Raw genomic sequence first — 14,735 nt, 5'->3', positions numbered from 1 at the left:
GACGTCCACGTGAGGATAGTCATACCCACACCTGTAGCACCTCCTCGCTCTCTCTGGTCTCTTCTCTCTCCGGCCGATTTCTCGCCTCCGGTGATCTGATTGCCTCGAGCGAGAGGACGGTCGTGATGTCCAACGATTGTCCCTCGAGCGTCTACGTCCGCCACCACGGTCTTGAACTCGGTGGGCTTGCTCATTGCTCACTTTGCGCCCAGATTCAATGGTGGCAGCATGCTCCTCAGCTTGATCGTATACGCGAGTTAGCTCCTCAATGTCGTCCAGTTCTTGCGGCTTCCTCAGCAGCCGTCTTCTGAGGGATTCAGAGTGGCACCCCTCTATGATCTGAGACTTGATGGCAGCGTCGGTGGAAAAATTATCGAAGTCGCAGTGCCTCGATAGTCGCCGCAGTCGAGTGATAAACGTGCTCATGGCCTCGTCTTTCCCTTGACGTGCCTGATGAAAAGCATGGCGCTCATAGTCCACGTTCCTTTTGTGGAGGAATCTCTTGTTTAGTGCGTCACGCACTTTGTCATACGTTCCGGTGTCTGCAGCAGGGAGATCCTTGATGAGTTTACTTATTTCACGCCCAGCCAGATTCCGGAGAGCAATTAACTTGTCCTTGTCAATGGTCACTTTGGACCCTTTAAGGTAGTCCTCGAAGTCTTCAAGCCATTCCTGCCACTTGGGGCCCATGCTTCCACCTGTCGTTAGGGCGATTGGCTCAGGGGCCCTCAAATGTGATCCTCCTGCGAAGAGGGGCTTGACCTCATTTCGTCGCTGTGATGTTGACATCGTGGGACCGCGTAGTGCTGTGTTGGGTACTTGTCAATGTTTGTTTGTTCCTTTTGCCGATGCTTGTTTATTTTGCGTTCACCAATGTTTGTTTGCTTGTTCTTGTCAATGTTTGTATGTTTCTTCTCGCCAATGCTTGTTTGTTTCCGTGCGCCAATGCTTGTTTGCTTGCTTTTTACAATGCTTGTTTCTTTCTGTTCGCCAATGCTTGTTTATTTGTCACAGTCAGTGCTTGTTTCTTTTGCCGGGTGCCTGACTTCAAGATGGCCGCCCTACAACAACCAAGGGTCTTGTCTTGAAAGTCGCCTGACTTCAAGATGGCCGCCATCACTGCAGGCACACACACGAGGCTTTCTCTCCAGGTTCATTCAAGACTCACCGGCCGGCAGCTCCAAGGGCAGCACCCATCAGGATTCACTCTTCTTTGGCCATGGCATCCACCAGGTGAGGTTGGGGTGGGCTCCCACCTTACTTTTCGCGCTCCCTCTCTTCTTCTCCGCTGGCGTGCCGAAACTCACGCATCGGGCGTGAGGTTTTCCGACCTCCGACGGCACCCGGGCTCCGTGTTCAGCGCGCTCAGCGGCGCTCGTCACCCGGCTCTCAGGGGCAGCGTCCTCCACGTCGGGGGGTCTTTATCTCGTCCTGAGGCGCTGGACAGGGTCGGAGTGGGCTCCCGACTCCTGTTCCTTTAAGTGTGCCAAGTTGCACGCATCCGGCGGGACTCGCGCTTTCGGCGCGAACAGCTTCTTCTTTCGAGCGCTTCAGCGCTCATTGCGGCGGCTCCCTCTTCACTCCCTCACCACCACTGGGAGGGATAGGGTCACCTGCTGCTGGCCTGTTTCCTCAGGGGCAGCTCCCCACAGCAGCGTCTTCTTCCTTTCGGCGCTGCACGGGACAGGGCACTCTAGTGGGATCCTGTGGGCTGCATTCACGCCCATCCCACCCTCGTCGCCAGTTGTAGCATCGTGCTACAAGTAATACACAGACACTGGCTCGTTATATATCTGGAGCTTTATTCTGTACTTCCAGTATCTTCCCTATCCCTACTCTATCTGCCCTCATCCTGTCCCTGCTCCGCCTCTTCCTTTCCCTGGCCACCTAACTCCTCCCACCCAGCTACTAGACTGCTAACATATAACACCCCCTGCCTTTGGTTTATAATACTCCGAAAGAGAAATAAAATAAATGATACTACCTTGACTTCTGCCTATATATGTAACCTGATCCTGTGCCTACTGCATGATAAGCTCAATTGTCAAAAAAGGGGAACATTTAGACAATATGGAATTTAAAATGTCCCCTAAGAGAATGTGGTAATAGTGACATTGATCCTCAATATCATCTCCCATCAATCTACAGAGCAGATATTTTGGATAAGGGGCATAATCTGCAATTAAAATCCCCACCCCATAAAACAATAAAATCAGTATAAAGATCAGTTAAGTGTCTACTAAGGGAGCGTTCAAGCCTCACAGCTATATCTGTGTTGCCAGGGACAAAATTTTGCAATACAAATTAACAGCGACCACTGAAACATTAGTCCATTCATAATCAGTGGTAGAAGTGGGCGGGAACGGAAGGGCACGGCATGCCCCTACTTCTAAAAATTATTTTAGTCCGCTCGCACAGACCGAGGGCAGGCCCATTGTCATTCCGATTGAGGCTGATTACCCCCTTTCGAATGACAATGCGCCCGCCCTCTGCCTTTAGCATATCAAGTGCCAGTGAGATCTGAGTTGGTGATTACAGAGGAGCTTTCCCCAGACAGAGTACTGTGGGGAACTTGACACTTTGTGTAATTTGTTAATGTTGTACACAGAGTGAATTGGGCAGGAGCAGTGACCGGACAGAAGAGGCGACAGGAAAGGAGAGGTACTAGGGCAGGAGAGGTGACGGGGCAGGAGAAGTAACGAATAGGAGATGTGACGGGGCAGGAGAGTTGACGTGTCGGGAGCAGTGACGGAACAGGAGAGGTGACAGGAAGGAGAGGTGACGGGGGCAGGAGAAGTGATGGGGCAGGAGAAGTGAAGGGGCAGGAGCGGTGATTAGGCATAGGCAGGAGCGGTAACCGGTAGGAGCAGTGAACAGATAGGGGCAGTGAACAGGGCAGGAGAAGTGATGGGACAGGAGCGGTGAACGGGCAGAAGTGCTGACCGGACAGGAGCTGTGAACAGGCAGGAGCAGTGAATGGGCAGGAGTGGTGAGGGGGCAGGAAAAGTGACAGGGCAGGAAAAGTGACGGGGTAGGAAAAGTGACATGGCAGGAAAAATGACGAGTCAGGAGCAGTGACGGGGCAGGAGAGGCAACAGGAAAGGAGAGGTGACTGGGCAGGAGAGGTAACTGGACAGGAGAGGTGACCGGGCAGGAGAAGTGACGGGGCAGGAGAGGTGACGGGGCAGGAGAGATGACGGGGCAGGAGAGATGACGGGGCAAGAGAAGTGATGGGCAGGTGACATGACTGGGCAGGAGAGGTGACGGGGCAGAAGCAGTGATTAGGCATGAGCAGGAGCAGTGACCGGGCAGGAGCAGTGAACGGACAGGAGCGGTGAGCGGTGCAGGAGCGGTGAACGGGGCAGGAGCGGTGAACGGGACAGGAGCGGTGAACAGGGCAGGAGCAGTGAACAGGGCAGGAGCGGTGAACAGGGCAGGAGCGGTGAACGGGGCAGGAGCGGTGAACGGGGCATCATCGGTGAACGGGACAGGAGCGGTGAACGGGGCAGGAGCGGTGAACAGGGCAGGAGCAGTGAACAGGGCAGGAGCAGTGAACAGGGCAGGAGCAGTGACGGGCAGGAGAAGTGACGGGCCAGGAGAAGGGAGGGGGCAGGGGAATTGATGAAGCAGGAGTGTTGATCGAGCATGAGCAGGAGTACTGACTGGACAGGAGCAGAGAAAGTGCAGGAGCAGGCGTTTCCCAGGGCGACTTGAAGGATAGGGGGCCAGTTTAGTTTGGGGGGACCGGTTTTGTACAAGTGCAGGAGTTTTAAAAACACTGCAAAGTTTTTAGTATATTCAGCAGATATCGGTCAACAATACAAGTGCCAAGATAACTTTGGTGATCAATGTACCTGCTGGAGAGAGATGGGAGCATGTTTTGTCTAGTGGCTGTTTTACTCATCTAAGGTAGTGCAGAGGGGTAATATGCCTGCTGCACAGAACATGTACCATGCATATCAAAGAGCAATATGTTATGTGCGTAGTTCAGTGGGTACTGCTTTGTGTTCACTTCCCGAATGAAAGGACACTTGAATACATATGGCCAGGCAGTTCGGGCTGGACTGTTCCCATTGGGCGCAGAATCTAGACTGATTTGCATATGGCTGGGTCCAAACTGGAATGGCATGGTGAGCAAAAAACAATGGATTTAAGCAAGATCTCTGAACTGGGGTGAATGTATGACATTGTTCTTCATTCTGTCCATCAATTGTTCTTTTTGCATTTGTCACCCCGAGTGGAACAGGTATGCTCAGACATGAGTCCCGTGCTCTCCATGCCACTGGCATCAAGCTATCCTGGCTGATGAGGGCTGAAAGCCCGAAACCGGTCCTAGGATGCTTGTTTCCAGTCCAGGGAGGACCTGGCCTGGCAGTTCGGGCTGGACTGTTCCCATTGGGTGCAGGATCAAGACTGTATGGATTTAGGCCCAGATCTCTGTACTGCGGTGAATGTATGATATTGTTCTGCATTCTGTCCACCAGTTGTTCTTTTTGCTATATTATGATTGAGCAGCTAGCTGGTTGACATGAATATGAAGGAGCCTTTGTGGGTTTCTGTGAGTCTAGATTCTCCTGAAGAGTCCCTTTCTCTTCCGAGCCCTGCTTAACACATGTGTTCAGGAGGAGCCCTGTTTTCATGACCTCAATGTTTGAGACAAAACATAATCATGGATTTCTGAACAATGAGAGTAAAAGCATTAAAGTAACATGTTGTTCCTGCTTATATTTCACACGCTTTACATAAACCTGTATTCCCTATGAGTGTTTGCTTTTTCCTGAATTAAACCTCAAATAAACATGTTTATCCATTGTTTTAATTAAATAACGTTATAAGCTGTAACTGGTCAGTGAAATGCTAAACGTACTAAAAATTGGTATGTTTTGCTATTTCTAGCCACACCCCTGACTCCGCCCACTGATTCAATCTTCAGTTATTCCCGCCCCTGATTCTCCACCCACAGTTCCCCTACTTTTTTCCCCACTTCGACCACTGTTCATAATGTTGATAAATTGAAAGTGTGGAGAATCAAGATACGTTCTGCCGATCTTACTATCCAAAGTGGTTGCTATTAAAGTGAGCAAACCACTTCTTTGATGACCCCCCCAATGAATGGCCAGCTGGGGTGTCGACGGATACAAATCCATCTATGTGCACCACTTCCCAGGCCAAGGTTTCTTGTCGGCACAAAATATTATAGCCCTTTATAACGTCAAGCCAGTCATCATTCCTCACCTTATTTGAAAGACCTGAAACATTCCAAAATAAGCACTTAAAAGACATTATGAAAATTCTTGGGAGTCATACAGGGTATAACTTTTAAACCGATATTTACAGAATCTACATTGTCAGAAGCTATATATGCAGAAACACCATCTACCAGCATTTCCTCCCCAAGTTTCATTGTCATACCAGTATCCACCTCAGAACATGTAAGGGATATAATCAAACTTTCCTGAGATTCTGACACCATAAACTCAGGTAACATATCAGGGGCTACATGTGACCTCTGACATTGCAGTCAATCCATTTCTTCGAGGGGGGAAGCGATTATAAGTCATAACAGCAAATGACTGAGGAACACAGCGTTCTATGGGGAGAGACGTAGATGATATTAGAGCACCCGATTTGTAAAAATAGACATAGGGACTGCCATAATACTATCATTTGAGGGACTAAGCCTAGAGAGCCTTTCCAAAAGGGAGCCAGTCATGTACATATATCTAAAATTGACCACACAATTTCCGAAGTCATTGTTTCGCTGCGAGCCAACCCAGGATACCCTCTGTACATTACTTATGCTCCTAAATAGGCCCTTGCAACTGTGCCAGTTCGGAGCTCATGCTAGCCAGTGTACAACATTATTCTTTAATTGCTGTGTATCTTCTTCTCTCTCATGCAATATAGGTGGAACATTCTTCAGGACTATTACCAGTGGAGTAGCTTTCTGGCGACAACTGAAGGACTCTTCTAGAGCTGAGTCTCACTACATGGGACCCATTACTAGCAGTCCTGTCATTATCTGATATAATAAACCCATGATCATTTCAAGTTTGAACTTTTCTCTGAGCCAAGCTCGAATTCTTGGCCGCTCTATTGTGAGAGTTTGAATCAGGAAACATGACTGCCAGATTGTTATCCCGGGGGCCACTCTCCTGCAGTAGATGTGGCTTATCATGATTTTTGAACAATACATTGTTTTTCCTCCCCAAAATAGGTTCAGCTATCTTTGGACCTGCTGGTTAGACCTGATCCAATTAAAGATATCAGCGAAATTTAACACTATAGAAAATTGGACAGTGGACCATAGGAAAAATGCAGCAACTGTGCCATTAATCACCCAAATAATGTATATAAAAACTATTTTGTGTGCTAAATCCTAAATGCGCCGCCTGTCCAGAAGCGCCCCCCCCCCTCCTCTAGGGGATACAATGCAAAGCCACTTGATCAGAACTGCACCACACATTGTTAAAATAGAAGTCCATGAAAGAACATATGTGCATGAGTAATTAAAGAATCTAATTCCATGCAAAAAGTCATTGTTAATACAAAATTGTATGATCTCGTTCTTCTTTATTGTTCTGTTTATGCAAAATCGTCAGCCAACGCATTTTGTCCTCTGGATATAGGACTTCTTCAGGGCGAGATAAGTCTACAGCCACAGGTTTTGTTGCCCAATGTCAACAACTGCTGAATAGGAAATAACCATATGGTTTCTGAAGGGACAACTGCTCTCAATATTTCACAGGTAGCCCTAGTAAGGCTAAAGTGGATCTATACGAATATCCAATATCCAAAACTTTTCAAAAGAATGTGTCCAGTGACACATGGGGGGACATTAGGATGTCGGGCGGATTGCCTCCGCCAGGCTGGCGGTGGCCACCGCCAGCCTGGCGGAGGCAATCCGCCCGACATCCATCCCTGCATTCCCCCCCCCCGCCACATTACAATGGCGGAGGGGACCGCAGCGGCAGTAAACACCGCCTGCCTGTTTTCCGCCCCGGTCGCCTTGCGGCCGGGGCGGAAAAAGTTTAATATGGTGGCGGTGTCTAATAGACACCGCCAGCCATATTACAGTGGGCTGTGTGTCATGCCTTTCCGCGGCGGCAATGCCGCCACGGAAAGGCAGGCGGTGTTCACTCTGGGGGCCCCCTGCGGGCCCCCAGAGTGAAGCAGAGTAGTGGTATGCACACGGGGGGGTACCTGTGGTACTCCCCCACATTTGCATTAACAAAGCGGCAGGCACCGCGAGGTGCCTGCCGCTTTGTTAATGTAAATGCTGCAAATCATTTTTAGTATTCACCGCCCGCCACAATACTAAAAATACAGGATGTGCCCGCCACTGTGGCAGGCACATCCTAATACCCCCCACGGGACCCACGCCCTTATGGCGGGCGGTCCCGTTTGCCGCTAGGGTGGCGGGCGGGCTAATGGACCCCATGGTGTGGTAACCACCAAGCAGTCAAAGGCGTATTCCTAATCGGGAATATCCACCATGGCCTGGATTATGGCAGAGTACGACGAACTACCGTCACTGTTGTAACCATTATCAGCGAAGTATCAATACTGCTAAGAGTAGCCAGGAGCGGGTCAAAGATTGTTTTCAGAGTCTTGTCAAGAGTATCGGCAAACAGGACATGTGTCAACACCTCTCTCAAAGCCACCCTGCCTGGTTCAATCAGGGGAGAAATCAAGGTGTTCCCCCGAGCAGGAGGCAATTTCTTTATTAGCTGGTGGCAAATTCTGATGAGTAGTTGATTTATTGCACCCTTTAGCCTTCTTTAGGGGAGGTGAGCAAGAGGTGTCATTTGATGCTTTGACAGATGTTAGAAACAATCCCTAAATCGCCCTTAAAGAAGCCGGGATTTGAGTCTTACGAGGGATTCTTACAATTTCTCCTCAAACAAAGTGATTGTAGGTCTCTTGGTGTCCTGCCAGCAGAACTGGCTTGCAGAGCTTTCTTTGTGGCCCCAACCTTTCCTTCACACACTCAATTTTGCTGTTGATCGCCCCATTGCTGTGGTGAGGAAACTAGTAATCGTTGCAGTCAATGGACGCTCTTTAGTAGCAAGCATAACAGAGTTCCTCTTCCCCATTTTTCTTACCTTAAACAAAGGGTGACATTTGTCCTCAGAAAATGGTTTATTTGCGCTGGGGAAATATCCCTGGATGAAATCGACTAATTAAGAGGGGTGACCTGGCTGAGCCTCGCTCTGCCACAGGCGGGCCAGCCTTTGGTTTGGCTGCACCCAGGCATAGCCCGCACAGCAGTATAGCTGAAACGCTTATGGCATGTCGAAGGGGAGGCGCCTCCTCCTTCAGGAAACACATGCTGCAGTTGTGCCTCCTGGCGCGCTGTGAAGTGGGGGATGTAGTCCCCAAAGGTCCTTGTTATGTTATGTTAATTGAATTTATTGAGCGTAGTGGTTACCCTGGGGTGTCCTGGTGCTATATACTGCCTGGCAGTAGTAGGGAGAGGATCATTGAGTAAACAACCATGTCTTCAACCCCTTCCGGAAAAGGAGGAGGTCCGAAGCATTCCTCAGATAGAATGTCCTTGTTCTAGCAAGAGTCAGCTCCCTTGCCCTGGGCAATGACAGGGTCCCCTTTCGTTTGCGGTGGTGGCAGCTTGCCACTAGGGAATGTGAAACTCTCCTCAAGCCTGTCATGGGTCAGTGAGTGACTCAGTCTTAAGGCCGTGTGGGGGAGGACACTCCCTGAACAGCCTCTGGCCCACTGCGGGGCAGTGCTAGTGCAGTTATGGTGTAGATGCTGTATTTCCTGCATTTAGGCCATGCTAGGCCTTTCCTCCCCTCTTTTCTCTGGGAAACACTGGTGGCGCTGGGTATGTGTGTGAGGTAAATGGCAGGCAGCTCCTTACTTGTCTTCTTATGGGGAGCAGTGCCAGTTTTCCTTCTCATGGCATCAGCGACAGCGTCACTTTCTCGGGCACCTGGCAGGCAAACAGACTCTTTGAGTGGCATTGTCTCTTTGAGGGTGCCCCCAGCTGGCTCCCTGCACACCTGCGTCTTACTACTTGCGTGGCTTGACACCAGGGGGCCAGGTGGTATTCTCCTTAGTAGTAAGCAGTCAATATATGTCCTAAACTGTAACCGCATGTGGCGGTTGGCTATCTGGCAGCCTGCAGTGGCAGCAAAAGACCACCAGGGGGCTTGTTATGCACCAGTAAATGACAGTTAGTTTCTCTTAGCAGTGGTTCCCAGCTTCCAGGGGGCATGGACGGCTGTTACCACTCTTGGCTCACCTTCTTCCCTGGTGTTTTTCCTTATATATATATCTGGGGACAGTGCTCCTCTTGGCTGAGGCAGGCTGGTGGCTACCAGGGGGTGCTCAGTGTAGTCAGTGCCTGTCTAGGCTGTCCCTCACAGCTTTGGTCTCCATTCAGTGAGGGAGGTGAAGAGCTGTATATGCCCCTGTTTGTTTGGGGGTTGTGCATTACCAGAGGGTAGGTGGCGGAGCACTGTTGGCCTTCTTTATGCAGGGCGCTTGTATGCTGCACAAGTATTGATGCACAGGTAACAGTCTCCTGAGTTGGGTGTGATGTGGCACACTGACCGCAAGATGGGGCTGTAACACTTCACGAGGCCACAACTGCCTTTCCTGAAGCTACGGACCTTGTAACTGTTGGGGGTGCAGGGGTAGCGGTGTTCACAGAGAGGTGTCAGGGGCACTCTCTACTCACCCTGGGGCAGCATTCCTCTGTGCTGGATATCAGGGCTGACCAGCGCTCCTCTCACCTCCAGGCACTTGGGTCGCCGTCTGGTGGGCACAGTCTTTTAGCCCACGGGGGCGTTGCAGTGATGTTCCACGGCGGGCCGCAGTGCTTCTCCGGACCTGCCGATTCCTCTCATATGATCAGATGAGGAGGCACTCATCCTACTGGACCTCTCAGCAGCCTTCAACACTGTCTCTCACAGCACACTAGCCACCAGACTCCACGTCCCCAGCATACAGGGAACTGTCAGGGTCTGACGTACGTGCCTGCTGAATATCAGATAACGGGAAAGACTACATCTCCCATAATGCTTAGCGTTAGGGGGAGGACCAGGAAGGCAGTTAGCAGCGCGAGAGACAGAGGTCCTCGCACGTGATTTTTGTCTTTGGAGTTGGTTGCAGAGCAGCGGACGCCCTGTCCCCGCGGAGCTGCTTTGGATATTCTGTTTAACCCCTCGTTGCCTGTCTTGACTTCGCGGCTGCGGAGTGGTATATTTGCGTGCTTGCTCGGCTGAGCAAGAACGCCCCTGGCAGTGTAAAGTAAAGTCTGGTCTGGGTTTCCAGTGTAGATGATGGGAGACGCTGGATTTGCCCCCTCCACACCCACACGGGACAAAGCCTGATGTTTCACTCGGCTGAGTGAAGACGCCTTAGAGCCTGTTCATGGGAAGTGAGTTTATGACTGAGAGAAGGGCTGGGAGCCGCTGGATTGCCCCCTCCTAGCCGGATCAGGTATCGGGGACTGGGTGTGTTATCTTTTGGGAATTCTTCGTATTGGGAGAAGCTGGATTGCCCCCTCCCGGATTTGCTTTCCCCTACCGGAGAACACAGTGAGTCATTATCTGAACTCCTTCGTCTGCCGGTAAGGCTGAGTTTGTTTTCTTATTAGACTGGAGTGGTTTCAAGCCTTGCGGGGCAATTTCTCCACCGCGAGACATAAGGGAAAAGTGAAGCCTTGGTCACGATATATCATCACTTTTGTTTTGGAGCCCCGTGGTGGAAGTCTTTATTTTACTAAGAGAAATGAGATGCCAAAAGAAAAGACCTGAAAATATAAAGGATCTTTGTGATAGAGTGTTTGGTATGTATGGTATTTGGGTGACTTATTGAATATGGTGACAATGTATGATTCCTCAAGAATAACCGGTTGTTGTTTTTAATCATAGGTTAACCTTGTTTCTTGAGAGAAGTATCTCAGACGAGGGAAGGGGTCATCTCCTGAATAATAACCAGGTACTGCTTTATTTTAGTGAAACAGAACAGGAGGGTAGAAAGAAGAATGCAAGTATTGATGTGTGCCTTCTTTTGTTACAGGTGTCCCTTCCACTGCTGCTCCAACCCTTACCTATCCCTCGCTTGACTGCTTTTGTGCTCTGTATGCTTATAGCTAGTCAGAGTGCAGGGACTTCAGGAGGTTGACCCCATTTGAGCATCGTTCCGATCCTGAGGAGCCCGCAGTCGTGACAGGAACTGCCCTAGACTGGATCCGCTCCTTCCTCGCCAGCTGAATTCAAAGAATCAGACTCCCACCCTTCCTGTCCGAACCCACAGAGATCAGATGCGTAGTACCAAAAGGTTCCTCACTCAGCCCCACGCTCTTCAACATCTATATGGCCCCTCGCAACCATCATCAGAAAACATGGACTCAGCATAGTATCCTACGCCGACGACACCCAGCTCATCCTCTCCCTCACCAAGGAACCCAACATCACCAGACACAGCTTCCCGAAAGGAATGAAGGATGTCGCATCTTGGAAGAGCAGCAGCTGCCTGAAGCTCAACTCAGAGATGACAGAAGTCCTCCTTCTCGGATCCACCCCCTCCGTGTGGGACGACACCTGGTGGCCACGTGCCCTCGGCAACCCTCCCACACACACAGACTATGCCTGCAACCTCGGCATCGTACTCAACTCCTCCCTCACCATGAACCGACAGATCAATGCTGTATCTTCCATGTCCTTCAACACCCTCTGCATACTCCGCAAGACCTTCAAGTGGATCCCCCCGAAGCCAAGAAGACTGTCACCCACGCACTCATAACCAGCAGACTAGACTACGGAAATGCCCTCTATGCCGGAATGAACAAATCTCTACTCCACAAACTCCAGACCGTCCAGAACGCCGCAGCCAGACTATTCCTCAGCATCCCATGACAAGACCACATCCCGAGCACCTACAAGACCTCCACAGGCTCCCCGTAGAAAAGAAAGTGACAATCAAGCTGCTCACTCATGCCTACAAACCCCTCCACAACACCGGACCCCAATACCTCAACTGAACAATCTTCTTCCATACCCCCAAGAGAAACCTTCGCTCCGCCGACCTCACCCTGGCCAAAATCCCTTGCATCCGAAGAGCCAGAATGGGAGGAAGAGCTTTCTCCTACATCACGGCCAAGACCTGAAACAAACTCCCCTTCAGAATTAGACGAACCCCCCATACTGCAAGCATTCAGGAAGAGCCTCAAGACATGGCTTTTCAGATGACTAGGAGCTGCCTGATATCCCCCCATTGCCTTGAGACCCTCATGGGTGAGTAGTGCACTTTACAAATCCGTGATTGATTGAGGTGAGAGAGGGTTGGGTAGGGAAGCATTCACAGCGCTGCTGCTCATCGGGTGACAGTCTTTTCAGTGAAGCAGCGATGTCTCTGGCTGGTGGTTGGCAGGAGCTCAGCAGGGTCGTTGTTTGCTGCAACGCCACTATGGCGAGGAGCATCGCCCCACTGCCCGCAGAGCAAACAAAGAACAAAATTATCTTACTGCAGATCATTTAATTTTCGCCCTGTGGCTGAGTCTTGAGGGATAGGGCCACAGCACTGCAGCAGGGGAGGAAGAGTGGTGGCCCTGCTGTCAGTGCGCATGAGGGTTAGGCCAGCTGTCTCAGGCCACCCAGACCATAATGCGCACTAACATCTCTCCAACCCAGGTGTATTGCTGGATGGAGAGATCAGCAGGCACAGGCTCCAAGCTCCCGATGGCGCTCAAACCCAGTGCTCTCACCCACAATCCTAAACTGCTCTCATGGTGATTGCAGTGTAGGGGATTGGCTGCAGGGGAAGCTTGTAGCTTCAGCCTGTGCCAAAAAGAGAAGCCCGGAAGAAGTGCGGTGAGCGGAAGACCGGCAGGTGAGTTTTCTTTAAAAAAAAAAAATCATTTTAGCTCCCCTTGTGCTGCCCCCACCCCACGCTTCCTCTCAGCCTCACCACATTTTTCTTACATCAGCCGCTACTGTGCAATGCCTCACCTTTTCATGTCGAATTCTCACTAGTCCTACTGACAGGTCAGGTGGGCAGCGCTACATGGGCTTCTTTACGCTGCACACCAACTCACTCAGTTTCGCAGGAGGCAACGGCAGCAGTAGCGGCGAGGCCAAGGTTCACTCTTGCCTTGGCAGGATGTACCTACTTCCACGGGCAGGTTGCAGCGGCACTAGGGACAGCGCGCTTTTCAATCATGGGGGTGACCTCCTAGGGGGCACGGCGTGGGATCAGAAACCCACGTCACCTTTGTTATGTTGTTGGCCCAGGCCCGCATGGTAATAAATAATGACACAGACACGGTGTGTATTATTATTAAACTGGTCCGAGATAGATCGATCGGGCCCTTTTATTAACAGGCACACATCACTGGGTTGGATGGGTGTGGGTTGGATGACTGTGAGGTGTGGGTATAGGCCAGCCCTCAAGGGAGTGGCTGGTAAACTAGTACATGCTTAGAACACTGGAGCGTGTCCAGCCTGACACTACAGTAACAGGGCTAAGCGCTAAGGCTCGCAATATCTGAAACTCTGTTAGTATCAATATATAGGGAACTAAAATGTTTGGAAGCGTCACTCCACAAGATTGATCGACTCATCATTTATTACCAAAGTCGTGAGTCAGAGAAAGCAAGGGAAGAAACGTGTATCTGTGCTGCTAGACTGGACAGATACATCGGCAGACTAAAAGAGGACTGGCAAAAGTAATGGACTTGGCCAGAAGCTAAATTTCGGAATCCTGTTGTGTTGTGGTGTTGTGTTGCTTGCCAGAAATTCTCAGACTTCGATTGGATTCAAGTGGAACCACAGAGCAGGAGAACAACACAAAGAGTAACACTGCCATCTAGTGGGAGAAAATGTTAAGCTCAAAGTAAACAAGTATGTATCGATGGCTGAAATTTACTACATACTCAATGGACCATATATATAAAGGTTTGGTAAATGAAAGTATTCGTTACTGCTAAAATCCTTTATGTAATGTACTAAATCCATTTAGCAGTCCAGTAACGTATTTCAGAATCACTATTTGGATTTAGAAATGCTTACTGACTCCCAGTTTGGAAGTATGGAAGGGGTTGTTTGGGACATCCCTTCCAAACTGCAAACTATTGGCCAGTTACTTATTGGTTGTAACTGATATGTAGAGGGAAAGGGTCCCCTTTGGACCATTTCCCCTTTGGAGATTATGGTGGCAGCTTCTGGGGGAGTTGCCAGTGTAGCGTCCTCCCCAGGAGCAGGAAAATGAATACGCCACACAGAGCTCTGGATTGTACATCTTTATTCATCAGCATACAATCACGCACTGCACTCTTATTACATCATAACCGTTAATAACCACACCTTAACACCTCCCAGCAAGTTACGCAATTCCTTGTTGAGTCCGCCCAGAACAGCAAGGATCCTAGCGCACATAGTTTCAAGACACTACATCTCCCCCTTGTTAAATAAAAAGTACAAACAATAGCCACACCATAGTTCTTCAATAAGGTTCATATACATTATAGTCTGATAAGATTACATAAAGGAGATAATAATGAATACAGTAGTAAAGTATAAAATACAGCAAAAATAAGTTTCTCAAACATGAGAAGTTAAGGAGGTTGAAGAACTTCCTCTACATCAGGTGAAGAAGCGACTGATGCTTCGGCAGATTTGTTAAGGAAAGATGTAACTAGACCCCATAGGGCTTTTCGTTTTAAGACAAGCGACAGTGGGTGCTTGTAGGCTGTATTTAGTCTGTGA

The sequence above is a fragment of the Lissotriton helveticus genome, chromosome 9, assembly GCF_964261635.1.
Source record: "Lissotriton helveticus chromosome 9, aLisHel1.1, whole genome shotgun sequence".
NCBI lineage: Eukaryota > Metazoa > Chordata > Amphibia > Caudata > Salamandridae > Lissotriton > Lissotriton helveticus.
Note: the sequence above shows the minus strand (reverse complement) of the source record.